This window comes from Chamaea fasciata, unplaced genomic scaffold (genome assembly GCF_029207755.1).
Source record: "Chamaea fasciata isolate MVZ Bird 193981 ecotype frontalis unplaced genomic scaffold, bChaFas1.0.hap1 SCAF_6, whole genome shotgun sequence".
Taxonomy (NCBI): Eukaryota; Metazoa; Chordata; class Aves; order Passeriformes; family Sylviidae; genus Chamaea; species Chamaea fasciata.
In genome coordinates, this window is record NW_027094091.1 from 41,581,938 (window position 1) to 41,596,837 (window position 14,900).

Sequence of the window (14,900 nt, forward strand, 5' to 3'; positions counted from 1 at the left end):
CTCAGGCTGGATTCTCTAGCACTCAATGGTATCACACGACCCAGCAGCACTGTCTTCTCTTGCATTTACCTGTTACTGCCCTATCCCATGATTCCAGTTCAAGGACCCGATAGTGGCACTGGTAGCAGAAACAGAGAGTACTAAAGGCTGATTTACTCAGTGGAACTCCCTGGACAGCCAGTCCCAGGTTAAGGGAACACAGAAGCAACACTTGAAGTACTTTCTCTACAACTGCAGCAGCAATCTTGACCTAGCCATTAAGGGTTTTTCCTAAAGCATGTAAATTGTAAGGCTCTCAGGGAGAAGGCAGCTTTCAAATCATCAAGCAGACATCTTTTTGCAGGGAACAACAATCAAAAGTTTCAACTTTAGATTAAACACCCACTGAACATAGTTTGGTTCCCAAATTATAGGCTCCTGCATGTCCTTGCAGGAAAGGTGCTGAACACTTTGCAGGCTTTTGAGGAAATAAATATTTTGGGAATGTTGGAAGAATGTACTTTGTAATTAGTAGCTTAGCACTGATGACAAGTTGCAGAACAAAGTGTTTCTGCAAGTCAAAAAAGGAAATCTAAAATTAATTCTCTGCAATCCAGTATTAGGCAATGATGAAACCATAAGGTGAGGGCTGTCATAGGTAGAGGAAAAGAAGGGAAAAAGGACAATGGTAACTCCCTGAGCCCAGTTAGAAGAGAGCTACAAGTTGACACTGGCAGAATTCCTCCCTTCATGCCACATCCTGTGCTTCTATTTACTTGTGGGGAAAAAACCAAAACCCTATATATAAAAATCAACCAAGCAACAAGTACAAAACTCCCACAATGTGCATTACTGGAAAAGGTCAAAAATTGCACATGATGATTCTGGGGAGCAAGATGCTTTCTACTTCCCCGTCACCATGGAGAGAAGAATGTAGACTCCCACCAAAACCACCAACTTCCTGCACAGAGAGAAGAAAAATCACTCCCAATCATCAGATTGGTTTTAGCATAGCAGAGCTTACACAAGGTAATGCTCTGCAGAAATTGAAAAAGGGTAAAAAAGGGCACCAGTAGCACAAGCAATTTGAAAATGCCTGAAGCTTAATACAGATTTATTCTCCTTCCCATCTTTATTCCTTCTACCAAGGAATATAACTACTGAAGATTTGCATTTGAAAAGGACTTGCTCATCCTCTCCAGGGAATCAAAGCAGAAGGAAATCTTACTGCTGGCTTTAGAACTCCATTAGTTCCCACAGCAACAGGCCCATCACAGACACACACCCCTGGGCAGCCCCAGGAACAGCCTGGCAAGAAATCCAGACCTTGTTTGGAGCAACTGCACATGTCAGAGACCAGTGCACTCCACATAGGGCTGCAGCACAAGAACGATGCCTCTGGACAGTCCAGGGTTTCACCAAACCTCTCACCAGCTGACACAGTCCACTTCACCTCACTCAGGTGTTGAGTTTTGGAATCCATCAGCAGTGCTTTGCAAGCAACAGAGTTTCGTGTCTGTCAGAATGGGTCTCCCAAATACGAAATAAACAAAACAGGACAAAACCAGGAGCTTTGGAATATTACCTCTAAAAACTGCTCCTCAACAAATATCACAATCCCATTTTCTCCAGTCTCTGGAACTGTTCGCTCTCATTTTTCCACCTATGTCCCTAGGACTCTCAATGTCTTGGGTGATGTGCTGGAATCTGGTGAGACCGATGACGACACATGGGAATGGGAATTCATAGACATATATGTCCAAAGACAAATGCTTATTTCTGTAGGCAAAATCAGAATATACCACCTTGACTTTTAACAAGGTTGCAGAAAATATGATCGCTTATGGCATCTGGTGTCCTTTTAATTTTAATCTAATTATTTTTCTGGAAAGAAAAAAAATATTTACAAAAATAAGGTTTTGTGATAATTAATTTAAATGGCCTCAAGTGGGAAATAGTTTTGTCCCAGACGATCCACAAAACTTACATTTTAAATGAGAAAAATGTAAACACAGAGAAAAAAAAAAGGTTTTTTGGCCTTAAATGTACCATTTCCACTGATTAATAACATCCTTTGGAGTTTAATATCTTGGGCAATCATATTTACTGAAGAAAGCATAAAAATATTTTAAAATTTTCATAATACTGCCCTGAGAGGTAGCTTGAAAACCCAGGAGAAGAGAGAAGACATACATGTACTACAGTATAACTTCTCAAAGACAGACACATTGGCTTATTTTTTTTCTAGGAACTCACTGAATACTTGTTCCACTCAGCAAACTGGTCTCTAGGGATGTTGCATCTGAAGCATTTCAAGGAAACGATGATCAAAAACCATTCAATGCCATTTCCTCTCCCACCTCACACATGGAAAGACTGCCTTTTCCAGCTGGAAACAGACTTCATCATTTTGTACTTATGGGTTACGTAAATTTTTCTGAAGTTGCATCAAGAGATACTTACACTGCCAGTTTAACCTTATTTGTTCTTTTAAAACCGTTTCAGTTGCTGGGTGGTGATGCTTTTGTGGAGGCTAGATTAGATCTATTCTCAGACAAAGCCACCTTCAGAAAAATGAAAAAAGCATAAAAGATAAATTACAAAAAAACCCCAACAACTTTGTCCTACTTATTGATCTATGTTGAGCTGGCCACTACAGAGAAAAAAAGATGACAGGTATTATTTTACTGATGGAGCTCAGCCTGTGACACCAGCCATGCCCAAAAGTCGTGTATGGAATGATATCATAATTCATCTGAAGGTCACCTGAAGACAAGTAAATTCAGAAAGAAGTGAGGGGGGAGGCAATGTGCAAGGAGATGAAACATGCTCCACTTTTATTCTTAATGCCGAAGTATTTATTGAAGTATTTTTACATGCAGTTAAGTTCATTTCTTTCACACATCCTTCAAATAGATCTTCACTTGTGTCCCGACCGAAAAATAGGAGGAAAAACGTCATGTTTTCCAGCAACTTAAAAAGGGGGGGGCAAGGGGGGAACAGAAAAAGGTATTTAGCATTCTCTGTTCTTAGCATGAGATTAATGTTTATCACCATAGCCACAGTGCCCAGCATTGAGATGTGCACCTCTTACTACCAGGTTAGCTTATTATCCACACCAGGCACTTCTGTATCACATGCTAAAATGTTGACACACAGACCACAGGGCTGTACAGATTTTTACAGAAAGACTACTGGGATAACTTTTATCAGCAATGGAAGGAACAAACTTGTCAAATAAGGCAAATCTATATTTCTCTATTTCTTCAGTTTCTCCAAGCTCCTGGATGTGGTACAATTGCCCAAAGCAGTTAATCTGGAAAAAAAACCTAGTTAATGGGATTTCTTTCTGTATCAGATGAAGGGTCAGATTTTATAGATATATGTCTTCCAACTGATACTTAGCCCAGATATCACGAGCATAAATACACAACTCTTGAGGTTATGACTTGAGTTATTCAAGACACGCATTGTCCTACATGGGATGTTCCAGATTCACACCCAGGAAGTTTCTTGGATTAAAACACAGATCGCTTTGTTCCCACCATCCCTTGGCTGTCTGAAACTCAGACTTTCTTTCTAGCACTTAATCATGGCTTTGCAGAGAGTGGGGAGGAGTAGAAGGGCAAACGCTTACTGTGAGTCAGAGCAAATGCAGCTACTGGCTCCAATATTGGTAGGTCTACAAAAGGATCTGCCAGTGTTTCCCATTTTCATTTCAGAGCAATTTGGCTCTGCTTACTTCATAAAAGGCGATCTAAGTGTGCTAGGTGATGGAGCTTACGTTCTTTGCTGATGAGCTCAGAACTGAAAGGGATGTTTCTTCAGTAGTACAAGAAAGCAGAGTATATCCCAAAGCAAGGACTTTTTTACCTTAAATCTGATTAGGTCTCCTCAGCCAAAAAGCATCTTGATGGCTAACGATGCTACTTTGCACTTCCCTCTCCTTTAACTGCTAACAGTAATGTAATAATACCTCCAGTCTTTTATTCTACTAGGTCACTTAAAATTGTCTACATACAGTAGCAACACTACTCTCCAAAACTTAGAATAAACTAGCAAACCCAAATCCAGCAGCAGCTGAAGTATTTTAACCACTTTTCTCTGAAAGACTTTATAGGTCCCCAGATCAAGTTATGTCAAATACAGCATTAGACTCCATGAGGAAAATGGGGTGACAGCAATCAGAGCTCTGTGAAGAATGTGCAGAATGTTTTTTGCCAGACTTTCCCAGGCAAATAGATTCAGATATAATGAGAACCCTTCTTTTCTACTCTCATTTAATATCCACAAGGAAATTCAGCTGCATTTCAAATGTTCTCTACTGCCTTCCTTTTTTTTTTCCTTTTTTTTTGCCAGACTCATTCCCTTAAAAATGTCATTGTCAGCCACTTTTGCTGGAGAACCCAAGGTATACTTACCACAAGGGGAACCTTCATCCCCTTAATACCAGTAATGAAAGTGTCTCAGGTTCTGCCAAAATATTCAGTCGGCCGTTTCTTCTCATGGAATCATTTTAATTATTTTCTTCCTGTCACAGACCCAAACTTCTGAACAAAGTCCGATTTGTAGCTCAGATGTTTATAGGGCTACATAATTTTACTGAACTTTCAAGAAAGAATTTATAGGCTCTGTGGAAACTAAAGCATTTCAAATAAGACAGGCCAATGACTAAAGCAGTGTAACAAATTTCTTGGTCTTCTTTCAGAAATTTTTGCTTACCCTTCTGATATCCTCTCCAGACTGTGGGCACATCTCTTCTAAAAGTAAAAGGCTTCTCTTTATAAATGTCTAGAAAATGGAATTTTTCCAGGTCTATATGGCTTATTTTCATCCTATATAGACTGAAGATGGCCCGCAGGAAAATGAATGCTTATATGATTGTTCTGTTGGTTTTGCTTACCTATGTCTATCTTTTAAAATAGGATATGACAAAAATTTTTCATAATATTCCCTTAATCCAAAGTTATGTCACTTTTTCTACCATATTAAATCTTCAGATAAATTTTTATGGCATCTGCAATCGTGTTTGTTGATTGGTTTGCAATTATGAAATTCAAAGTTACTTACCTTTAAAGAACCCTGCCTGAAAATTATACCCATTTGCAAGTGATTTGCAAGATTTTGACAATACAGATTCGAAGTTGACAAACAGAATAACAGGACTGTCAAAAGCCTTACTGGCCAAGATACTTAAGCTTGTCTGAATATTCAGGTGAAGGCTATTATTTTGCCTTATACTCAGTCAGTTCTTCTACCCGGTTTACCCCTGCATTTTGACCAAAATCTAGAGGCCTCTTACAACATTTCAAGGGACAACAGGATTTTTTATTGCTCTTGGAGTGGACTACCAGTGAATCTGTTTGGAAGTCTAGCCTTGTCCTAAAAATTCATATTGGAAGACCTGCAACATTAAATCTGCTTTCAATTCTGCACAGAAATCATTAAGACTCAGATCAATGAAGCCTGTACTCAGAGACAAGCTTAATTTTTTTTGTAATTGGTTAGGCTGTGTAACTCCTAACTAAACAGAGGTTACAATGCCCGTGACACTTGGACCAGTTAAGATTAGTTCAGTTTGAAAGCCCTCTGTGTTGTTTTGATGGAAATCACTGCCAGAATAACTAGTAATTCTGGTTCTACAAACCAGATCTGGTTCTCCAAACTCCCCTATCTCTCTACTCAGGTTATTTGTCATAACTGCTTTTTTGAACCAAGACACAGTTCCATTTAGTAAGTTGTTGCCATGTTCAGTGTTACACAGAAGAGTTTTATGATGTAGAGTGCTACAAGAGTTAATATTATTTCTGTGTCTTGATTTGACAGCTCTGGAATTTAGTTTGCGTGATGTTCCACTTTCACTCACTGAGCCTTGTGAGCTTCACAATGTCCAATGCCGTAAGAGTACAAAGGGAAAATTATTGCAAAGTTCAATTCTATAAGAACATTTACCTCTGTTGTGACAGTTCAATTCATGCTGTTGAAATTCTTTAGAAGCTTGAAAAGAAAATGTGTGACTGGTTGGTCCTTACATGCTGCTGCAATTATTTTAACAGCATGACAATTCTTAAGACTGCACCATACCAAAGCCTACAAATGCAGCATTTGACCAAAAATTATCATTTGAGAAAGTTCTTAGAAGTTTCCAAATAAGCCCTATGGTGCACTTGTATTTTGGAGGCTACTACTGCCACGTATCAGAAAGACCAAGAACAGTATCACCAACCCCCAACAACCTGGCAAAATTCATTAAGATATGTACATATTCATGTAAGTGTACGGATATGCAGATATATACACACACAGCTATACTTGTTGAGAAGTTTTGTACACTTTAACAAGACAAAGAAAATCAAAAGAATTTACCATTTCCCATTTTTTCTCTCTGTTGAGAGGCCACTTTCCCATTAAAAGTTTTTTTTTTTTAATTCTCTAAATTAAAACAACTCAAATAAGCCTTGGTGAGCTATTTCGAGTATAACGTGCTTCCCCCATCACTATCAAAAAACCACAGTAATTAAGTCCAACGTGATCTCTAAACACATTTCCTACAGTCCAAAACTTCATTATTTTTCTTCACAACCAGATATTGATTAATTTTTTCCCTCTGTAACCTAATGCACCACCACTAATTAATATTTAATGCCTCATAAGGTAATAACAAATCCCAGTTGTCCAATCTTTTAACCTGTGCCCACATCAACTAGTCATGCAGAAAAACAAACAAACGAACAAACTGAAACAAACAGGCACCAAAAGCAAAAACCACTAAACCATGGCTGTTGTCACTCACAAGTGACACAGTATGTCCAAGAACAGAGAACCCTCAGATTACTTTACGCAACCAAAAATCACCAAATCAAGAAGGATGTCTGAAAGTACTTTCAGATAACATCCCAAATTATTGGGCTACAATATGCTCTCCCCTCAGCCAGCAATAATGACTGAGGCCTCACTGTTTTCATTGAGCAGTCTGAAGCCACATCACCTCAACACAGAAAATGCGTGAAATAACCATGTCTGGTCTCATGTCTGAACAAAAACAGACTGATTGAGAAAGCTCCCTGGCAGAGAATCAAAGAGCAACTTTGGAAAAAAAAAAATTACATTATGAAGGGAATTTGTAGCAGGTGCCTTCACTTACCAGCTACTCAGATCCTGCCAGGTCACCATGGCCCACAGAAAAAAAGAAGCTACAAGAAACCATTCCCTGTGCTTTTTAACTTCACCAGGAATAACACAAGATGCCACCACCACCACCAAATACAAGTAAATAAATCCAACTTACGACTTTTCAACAGCAAACGTTTGATACTACAAGTCTTCACTCCTGCTAATTCAAAAAACAACACAGAAGAGGAGACTGAGAAGAAAAGCTTCTCCCCGATTTAGGCTGGAAAAAACCTACCCCAGCCTGCAGCCTTAATCAGCAGTAATCACCAGTAACCTCTGGCACCTGAGCTTAGACCAAATGAGAAATGAAAAATAATGTAACCATTCACATCTTTTTAGACCGTGGTACTTTTTCTACACCATTTCTGGTTCCTAACCATTCCTAAAAATGAAGTTAAGCAGTTTCAGGGAGATAAAAACAACTCTCACATACCCACTGAAACGTTATACAAAAAAAAAAAAAAAAAGAAAAAAAAGAAAAAAAAAAGTCAATTTTACTTTTGTGACAAATATGATTCATAGGAAAATGAAAGAGATTGTAGTGAGCGTTTTGTTAGTTAAAAAAAACATGGAATATGAAATAGAACATGTTTGAGCAAAGGAAACAGTTAAGGTAATGTAACAGTTTCAAAGTAAGGCTATGGTGATGGTCAGGCTATGGTCAGGCTGTGGTGATTACCAAATTATCAAAAAAATATATCACTAACATCCAGGATTTCTCTTTCATATAAATTTAATATCATACATTCTTAGAGAAAATTTGATCCAGTACTGCTTACTTAGGAGTAAATTACATTACTGATATTTTATCAATATATTGCCTTACATTATAATCGTATGTATTTTTTTCTCTTTATTTTAGAATACATCAAAAAATCCCAGATAACAGTCATATCTACTAAAAGTGAAAAGGAAGCAAATTGTAATTAAAAGCAGCAGCAACAAGAGAAGGAACATACAGCAGAAATTTAACCATGATATCTAGAGACAAAACTATTCACTGCAAATCTTTACTACTGTGGATTAACAAGAAATAAATACAAGCAGATGACAGAAGTGATTACAACATACTCACTTCAAAAGAAAAATTATCTTCCAGAGAACCAAGTTAGAATATTTATTGTTTGGAAATCTCAGAGCAAGGCACAGCAGCACTAGTTCCTAGAAGAGTTTTAAGTAGCTTGATCTGGTAAACTAATAATAGTTTTCAAATTGTCATCTGCATATGCATATAAAGGAGGGTCAGCATACAAGCAAGAAACTTTCCTTTCTTTCTGCCTCTCAGGGAGAGAAATTGGTGGACCTGAGCTCCTTCAGCTGCCATGGATACAAGTGAAATGACCCCTGCACGTCTTATCGAAGAGAGTTCAGCTCAGCAGCTTTAGCATATGCAAGATTCACTTACAGCAAAGAATACCTGCATTATCTGATTAAATGTTATTAAAATATGATTCCCTACGGTAATTAATGCATTCTGTTACCCCTCACTGTTATAACCAACATACAACCACCTGCCTTATTTGGTTTATGGCTATGGAGACATTCACGTATCCAGGGGCCTCTGCAAACACCAGCTTGAATAGTAGCTGGGACACCTAACAAGATATAGACCATAAACATAATTTATTGATTAAACTCATTTTTATAAACTGTGAACACCTGTTTGCATGCTATTAATGAGTATTAGAAGCTCTGTAGATGGTGCTACCTGATTATGATGCATTTTTTCTGTAATCTGTTCCCTAAACAAGGTCTCTCCTTATCACATCATTAGACCTGTAAGATCCCATGGAGGATGTCTGCATTGTGCCTATGGAGCTGAGCTCTCCAAAGCCTTTATTGCAGCTTTGCCTCAGAATGGCCTGTAAGGTACAGGAGTGCTGCTGAGCCCAGAAAAAGTGCAACAGAAATAAAGCAATATATTCAGGAATATAACGGAAGTATTTGGTAGCACAGAAAATCTGATTTGTGTTTTGAACTATAGATAGAATCCTACCTATGGAATTTGCTTTTTCTTCTCTGATTTTATTTGACTGGTGAAATACTAAAGTAGTCCTTTTAATTATTTCTTTAGAAAAAGAAAAAAAAAAAAAAAAAGCCCCCAACCCCCCCTCCCCAACCAAACCAAAGAGGAAAAAACTCCAGACAACAACAACCACAAAAAAACCTAACAAACAAACAAAAAACCAAAAAAGCACACCACACCTTTGTGCTTGCAACATGGGAAGAATGCAATAAAGACTACATTTTAATGCATTTCTAAAATAATAGTGTTTTATACTGTTTTAGGAAATATACAAAATTAAGGACAGAAAAAAGTATTATTTGCCAAGAATACTTCTCCCAGTTTTCACAGTTTTTCAATTTCATATAAATTTAGCTCCTAGTACTATTCAAAGCCTGCTGTGTTATATACTGGCTCTCTCCTGTCAAGAAAATAAGAGATTTTCACATTTTATGCACTACAGTATCACAGTGAACCAAACTAGAATTAAAAAATAATATGGAATTACTGCCCTATTAAGATTTTAGGAGTCTCTGTTTTTCCAATTTCTTTAATGGAGTGGCATAGATCAGATCAGACATAAACCCAACATTTCTTTTAAGTCACAGAACAACAACCTACCTCCAACCTTCCACTTTAGCGGAGGCTCAGCAGTGTCTCTGTGGTATGATAAACATACCTGAAATATGAAAGCTGAAATGTGATTGTGCCATGTAAAGAGTGAACATGAAGACAAATGTAGCTCTTAATGAGAGAAATATTCAAGAAGGGAAAATAAATTTTTTCTTTTCCACAGGACTCCTTTGTTTTATGCAGCCTGTGAGTGGCTCTGCTGAGGGAAGAAGTCTCATCTTCGGGCCATTGCTGATGGCTCCTATTCAGTGCTCACAGTACCACTGGGAGAGAGCACCTCAGAAGGCCTGATGGGAGGAATTAACATTCATGCATTTTTATTCAATTGGGAAGGTCAGAATTAGAAAAACAGGCTCACAACCATAAAAATGTCACTCGTGTTGCTGCTTGGCAGCTGCACTCATTTACTTGATCTCATTGCTTTTTGGCAATAGACTTCTTATGCTACAATTTTCCTTTTTCCTTTTGGGACTTTCATGGCAGGCCAGTATTTTCCCCTGGCATCGACATTTTACTACCAATCCATTATCCACTACCTTCCTGGCACATGCAGACTTCAGAAAAACCTTGTCTGGGATTTGGCACCCTACCCAGTGCCTGATAAATGCTATAAACTTTATTTCTTCTCTTGTAGTGCAAATTGGAAAAATATGGCATGCAGTTATGCAAGCATGACACTGTCCTCAGCAAAGGCTGCTTTTTCAACACAAAATCCTCCAGAAAGAAATGAAATAATTTACTGTCTCTAAAAGGACCACTAAAAGAAAGGGGAGAAAAGAAAAAAAAAAGTGGTGGTTTTCCTGGAGATGTTTGAATCTCTGAACACACCAAAAAAGCTTTTATTTTGAAAATAAAACTTCTCATTATAAAATCTTTGAAAATAAAACTTCTCATTATAAAATCTTTGAAACTCTGCCTTTAAATCAGTAATGCGTCATCCATTTCTGAGTGGACTGAACTTCAAAACCAAAGAGGTTTCTTTGAAGATACAAACCTTGCTGCAACTTTGTCATGAGTGTAGAAAAGTAAAAGAAACAAAGGTTAAAAGATAAAAGCACAGAAAACCTAGATTAGAGATAGAATTGTTGCTGTCATCATCTGACTAGACCTGTATGTGTTCATTGTAGAATACACTTAACTCCCATTATTTTGCACATTAGGTTGTTCTGGATACCAACAATATGTAAGCATAAATAACAGTAGAGAAAAACTGAAATTCATTACAATAATAATGCCTCTATTTAAAGAAAAAATAATCCTAATGAATAAGATGAAAAATCTCCCAGATGATAAAAAAAGTGTGAAAATGTTACTGTTTAAATATTGTGAAAACTGCATCTTTCATTTTAAGTGCTCTTTCTTGTAATACATGTGCCACATTCTCTTTTCTTACCAATTACCATATTCTATTGCTTCATGAAGTTATATTGGAGAAAATAACACAAAATGAAGTAGTCCAAGGTTAGCCACCTACTGTGATTTAAAAAGTTACCAGTGAACTAAGACCAGTGCATCAGTGAAGAAGGCAGTGAAAAAGCTATCCACTCTGACTTAAAAATTGCATTCTTGTTAGAAGGTTCAAAGCATAGATACTCTTGAGAATAAATATTTTGGTTCCCTGTGATCCAAAATGGCTGTACTTGTCTAACATAGTATTTGCTCCCTATGTCATCACATATTTGAAATTCTCAAATTCTGATGCTGCTGATGTGAATCACCCTAACAGATTTTGTTATCATCTGTTCTTTGGAGGCCTTAGGATGCTCTGAAAGCATATTCACTACTGGTAATTCCATAAAAAGGCTTGGCATGAAACCAGATTTAGGAGAGGCTTTGCTTCTTATTTTACACAAAAATTCAGTGATTTAGTGTACACCCAACAGTTTCTGTTGCTCCTCTGCCCAAACTAAAACAGTCATTGAATGGTGGCAGGAGACAGACATGTACAGACAGAAACACCCACACCATCAAATATGAGAAAGTGGTTCTTTAGTTTCATAACCATGACACTTAATAATGTCAAAGAAAAGAGAAGTGTAACTGACTCCTGAAATTAGTATTCATTTCCACAAAATCTAGAAACTCCAATCTGAGAGGCTGGGAAATAATGTTCTCAAACTGCCCACTTTACCTGATATTTCTTAAAACATGACAGTAATAACTTCAAGCTCTTCTAAGCCATTCTTAGTCAAACAGAAGGTAATTGAAACTGCATCAGTTTCATTCTATTAAATGTCTCCGCTGCTGAACATTTGTGAAAAAACATCAGTTCACCTTAGTGCATAGCTCCAAAGTGCTGTAATAGATTTGCATTTCCTTCAAAGTCAACAGCTACATGCCAAACAACCAGGGAAGAGAAATCTCTTCTTACTTCCAGTTTAGCTACTAGACTACATTCATTCAACTCACTCGTTGATGCAAATATAATTTTGAGATACTTCACTTCATCCAGGATGCTAGTTTTTTTTTTGAAAATAACAAATTCATACACAAAAGAATATATTTATAAAAAATCTTGCATCCTAAGAAAAATGTTACATGGGCAAGACACTGGCAAGATTCTTAGGGAGATGATGCTCCAATCGAAAGTATTCTGCTTCACCCTTGAACAGTAATACACTCACTTTGTATCTCCAACATCTTGAACAGGGAATCTTTCCTCTCTTAGCATGGATATGCATCCCTGATCATCAGCAGAGCTCTAACTGCTCTAGAATGCTGTAGTATGGCACACACTCTGTGATTTGGAGTATGGTATCTCTCCTCCTAAAAGTTTGGCTTATGTTTATCTGATTAAATACTAAATCACTAGATGATTAACTTCCTGCTAAGTAATGTAAGTTCTTTAGTCACTCCATGGATATCTCATACTCTATGACAGTTATAGTGGCAGAATATGACTGGTTTTGCATATTATTTGAACAAAAATATTTGATTACAGAGCTCAAATATACACAATATTAGCAGACTTAAGGAAAAAAAAAAAACACCAGTTTACCAATCATGTTTCTGAGATTTATTAGAGGAAATAACAGGGAAGTCAATATCAGGCAGGTGGATCATTTCACTGGAATTAAAAGCAAGATAGCAAATTCAGAACTAAGTAAATCATTCCAGTAGCTGCCAAACATTATGGCATATGAGATAGGAGTTTCTAAGTAAATCTAAAAAGAGACACTCCATTAAAAAGCAAGAAGAAATGAGGAAAACCTTATCCTAATACAGCAAGCTTAGACTCTCTGGCATCACAGATTCAAATACTCTCACTGATTCAGCCACTCCAAATACTCATCAGGGAAATAAGTTCAATGTTGTGAATGCAATTTTGACTAAATCTTGCAGAATGACAGCATCATTTAAAAAAAGTAACAAAATAAATATATTCTGTGATTTTTTTGCATGAATATTACAGTCCAGTGACAACTTTTTAACAATAATGGAGTATGTTATTCTGGGAGCTGTTATTCACTGCCTGCAGCTAACACTGCTCAGGTAAACGGCAGCAAACTTCCTCAAGACTCTGGAATGTATCTCATTGGATCCCATAGACTCACGTTCATTCAGGTTTCTCATGAACCTGATCTTTTCTTACAATGGGAGGGACATTGCTCCCCCATCCTGCCATCCATCCACTCAGAAGGTGTGGGAAGAGAAGCTGTCATTGAAGACTCAGTCAAAGATGTTGTTGAGTACCTCAACCTTCTCCATTTTGACCAGTTTGCCAGTATCATTTATCAGGAGGGCACACCTTCTCTGACCTTCTGGTTTGCATACCTGCGAAGCCCTTCCTGCTATTCTTTGCCAAGTACAGAACCATACATTCACTCTATGCCCTTCCCAGGTCACCTGTCCACTGCTTGTCCATTTGCTTCTTTCCCTTCAGTCTGACCAGCAGTTCCCTACTGAGTCATTCTGGCCTTTTTGCTTTCCTTGTTCAATTTCTTGGTCCTGGGAATTGCGAGTTCTTGCACTTTATGGAAGACAATCTTAAATATCTGCCAGCTCCATTTTGCTCTCTTGTCCCTGAAGGCAGACTCTCAGGGGATCCAATTGGCTATCTCCTTAAAAAGCTAGAAGTCTACTTTCCTAAATTTCAGGTGCCAAACTTTAATCCTTACCCGACTCATATCCTTTGGGACTGAAAACTCCACCAACTCCACCAGGATGCCTCCAATCTTGAAGTCCCTGATTTGCTCCCTAATGTTGGTGACCATCAGATTCAGCATTGCTTCCCCTCTGGAAGAAGTCTCCCTCTGGATAATTCCTGGACTTCTGATAGAAGTCTCATGGAATTATTTTTCAATAATTTTTCTTCTGCCTTAGAGAACTGTGAAAGATTAAATAAATATGAGAATTCAAGAAAGAACATTTAAAAGCCCAGAAACAAGGTCTGAAACTTTGGGAAATATATTTTGTTCTGCAGCATGAATATTACTGTAAGATGATATAAAAATACATGCCAAATATTGCTTTAATTGAACTCAATATAAAACAGAATTTAATATAAAAAAGTATCGGTATGCTTCTTAATTTATACGCATTCAGCCATAAAGAAAAGACATCCCATATACTTAACATATGTTTTCATATCATTTTGGAAGAAATAGTCAAATGTCTCTTTGCCAGATCAGCACTTAATTAGGAATATGCTTTATAATTAGACATAGGCATTGTATTTTAAGTATTGTAAGTCTTTCAAGAAGAAACTACACTCATCAGTTATCACAGATAAATAGGACATTACTGGCAGCAGCGGCATGTCCTAAGAGTCCTAGCTAAAGAATGAAATTTACACACTTTGATGGGCCACACTTAATGATATGTCACTTAACTGAGAAAAACACTCTGCAAGACAAAATTGAAAGCAATTATTTCACTTAATTAGCGAGCCTGGTGAGAGAAACCTTACATCTATTTTATTCAGCAGCATTATTTTTAAAAGGTGAGCATGGGCTGACAAAGGCAGCAGTAAAACAATAAAGTATATTCTAGAAGAACGGTCAAGATGAACAAGAATCGTGGCAATTCACTTCAGTTCTGTTCTGAGAGACATTAAGGTCACGCACGCACGCTTCCATTGATCCTTAAAACAACTCATCTAATCCCATGC

At 37.4% G+C, this 14,900-nt stretch overlaps 1 long non-coding RNA gene across 2 annotated transcripts in view; it reads right to left on the minus strand.

The window, feature by feature from the left end:
• Positions 1–7,377, minus strand: part of LOC136290643 (uncharacterized) — a 49,598-nt gene extending 42,221 nt beyond the window's left edge. For both annotated transcript variants that reach the window (XR_010721274.1, XR_010721272.1), the window contains exon 1: positions 7,268–7,377. This is a non-coding gene — a long non-coding RNA (uncharacterized lncRNA). The remainder of the gene's footprint in view (positions 1–7,267) is intronic.
• Positions 7,378–14,900: the final 7,523 nt, after the last annotated feature.